This window comes from Meleagris gallopavo, chromosome 14 (assembly GCF_000146605.3).
Source record: "Meleagris gallopavo isolate NT-WF06-2002-E0010 breed Aviagen turkey brand Nicholas breeding stock chromosome 14, Turkey_5.1, whole genome shotgun sequence".
Classification (NCBI taxonomy): Eukaryota; Metazoa; Chordata; class Aves; order Galliformes; family Phasianidae; genus Meleagris; species Meleagris gallopavo.
Window position 1 is genome coordinate 13,962,006 of NC_015024.2, and position 2,743 is coordinate 13,964,748.

The 2,743-nt window shown below is 52.4% G+C and overlaps 1 protein-coding gene across 5 annotated transcripts in view; it reads right to left on the reverse strand.

Moving 5' to 3' along the window:
* MAGI1 (membrane associated guanylate kinase, WW and PDZ domain containing 1) overlaps positions 1-2,737 on the reverse strand; it is a 294,035-nt gene extending 291,298 nt beyond the window's left edge. For 4 of the 5 annotated variants that reach the window (XM_019620191.2, XM_019620192.2, XM_010718690.2 and 1 more), the window contains exon 1: positions 2,502-2,737. The gene's annotated coding sequence lies outside the window, so the exon portion shown is untranslated. The remainder of the gene's footprint in view (positions 1-2,501) is intronic. The other variant, XM_019620193.2, reaches the window with a different exon arrangement.
* Between the last annotated feature and the right edge of the window lie 6 nt (positions 2,738-2,743).

A 2,743-nucleotide genomic window follows, 5' to 3' on the forward strand; every position in this document is an offset into this window, starting at 1 on the left:
CTTTTTCTTCCCCATAAAAGTTCTCTAGCTCCTCACTCTCCTTCTCAGGGTAAGCAAAGGACCACGAAATCCCACACCAGCAATATGTAATACTGCTATTCCAATTAAGCAAATTCATAAACGTTCTCTATTTTTGTACTTTGTGGGAACCTACTCAAACTTACAGCTCACAAAAGAAAAAGAAAATATTGCATGTGGACCTGCAAGTCTATAAACCTCAGTTTAATGACAGAACACGTGCACAGCTTATTTGACCTTCGTTTCACATCCCAGTCCCTTATTGTCCACTAACTGCAAGGTCAGAACACCTATTTTCTCTGTTCGTGCTCACAGATGACTGACTCATTTATAGTAAATTTCCTGTTTTTCCAGCCTTGTAAATGTCATACGAAATAGACCAGGCAGTAAAACGTATACATTTCCAGGCTAAGATCACCCTAGCACTGCAGCACCAGTGGACCGGGCACCTGGCACTGGGAAAAGGAGGAGAATCAGAGTTCGATGCGTGCTCACATCCTCATCTTCACATTTTTCTTTGCTTTCTGCTCCAGTGCCACACGCTTCCTGTTGCATGACAGCTGCCATCTCCGCAATGAGCTTTTTAATCAGCAGAGAAGTAATGTATTTTAATTAAAACTCTCCTTTCCTACACATGGAATCCTGACCCACGAGGGAGCTCCCTGCACAGCACAAAGCAAAGCACAGATGCCAGGCTATCATTGAGAGGCAAATGGAGCTGTTTCCAAACCACAGAAAAGGAAAAAAAAAAATGAATGATAGACAAAACTATATATTTTTATTCTACATTTCATTCTAACAGAGCATTCAAAAAGTAGTCATCATCACCATCATAGCCAGGCTTGGCTCTCCCCTCTGGGTATGGATGATGCAAGGCTCAAGTGCCTGCCCCGACTTCAGGCTCAGCTTTGAACTCTTTTCTCCCCAGCTCCAGGTAATCGCAACCAGCACCCTATAAACCAGTTGTCTGCCTCCTGTTTCGACCATCCTGGAGCCGAGATGTGTTTACCATCAAATTCTGTCGTTTCTGGTATATTTCAAATACAAGTTTCTATTTAGACTAGTGAATGTTTCCAAAATAACCAAAAGTTTAATCACCAATCGCTTGCTGGGAAGGACTCACACACCTTCCTTCACCCACTGACCACACTGCAACACGGCAGGCTGTATTTTAACACCAACTACAACAACTGATACACCAAAACCTGCCCCATTTCCCCATACTTCAGCCTCCTGCCTGCCCCCCAGACCCGACTGCTCTGTTCCATAGCAGCAGGGAGAGCAAGCATTAAAGACATCTGGGTTTGGTGGAGTTTGGCACTGTTTGCTGGGATATCTCTACAGTTTCAAAGTTCATTAAGGTTAGAAAAGACCTCTAACATCATCCTGTCCAATCATCCACCAATATTACCCATTAAAGCATGTCTCTAAGTACCACATCTATCCTTAAACACCTCCAGTGACTTCACGGCTCCCCAGGCAGTCTGTTCCAAACGTTACTGTAACTACACATCGGGAACCTGTTCCAAATTACTGATGAATAGCTGTGCTTCTGTGCAGCTCCACCCACCGCACACCCCCAAACTTCTCGATGTGCCCGGACCACATCAAACTTTTTCCTAACAACTCTCCCTATGGAACCTGCCCTTCCTTCCTCCCTCCCTCACAGCTGTGTCATTGCAGGTGTCCATCTGTCGTCCCACCCGTCCCATAGCAGCAGCACGGGCAATTTCCTGGCACTGAATTCCAGTCCTGCCCTGGAAACTGCAAATTGGTTGCCAGGCTTGTGATGTTGACCTGTTGTATCACTGCTTTGTGTACACGGATACAAAGTGTTTTTTTCTAAAGGTCTCTTACTGTTCCTGTCTCAGCCCAGCCCAGCTTAGAGCTGTACCTGTGTGTGCCCCCACCTAAGGGACAACAGCCAGCCTTCACCCACCAACGAGCAGCCCTAAGGGATGGCTGGCAGCAATCCCCCTCCCCCAGCTGACAGTCCCACGCAGACAAGGAGCACACGCTCACTTTTGGCCAAGTCTCCATCCATCATCGCTGCAGGGAGCGATGCGGGGCTGCGGGAGGGGTGAACCCACCACCCTGTGCCCCAACACCAGGTGCCGGCCCCGGCCTCAGCGCGCGGGGAGGCCAATCTCACGCAATCGCTTAACGCAGGCTGGGAACGTGCGAGGAGGGCTCGGGACAACGTGCGAGGAGGGCTCGGGACAACGTGCGAGGAGGGCTCGGGACAACGTGTGAGGAGGGCTCGGGACAACGTGCGAGGAGGGCTCGGGACAACGTGCCCCAACGCAGGGATGCAGGCGTCCGGCCGCACGCTTGCACGTGGCAAAGGTGAGCACGCGGGTGTGCACAAGCGTGACACGGGCAGTAACCTCGCTGCTCGCACAGCCTGCGCTGCCCGAAGGGAAAACGTTCACCTCTCCCTTCCGCACCTTCCCCACTCGCGGACACCCCCCGGCCCCTCGCACCTTGTTTGACGGCTTTCACCACGATGGGCTCCTTGCAGCTCCGGATCACCTCCAGCACGTCGTAGCGCGGCAGCCCGGACACGCGCACCCCCTGCACCTCCAGCAGCAGCTCCCCCTCGCACAGCGCCTGCTCGCCGCCTCCCGCCGCCACCGCGCCCGCGTAGGGGAACTCGCCGTGCTCCGCGCCGCCCAGCAGGATGAAGCCCAGCTGCCCGCCGGGCCCGCGGCTCAGCGCGCACTGC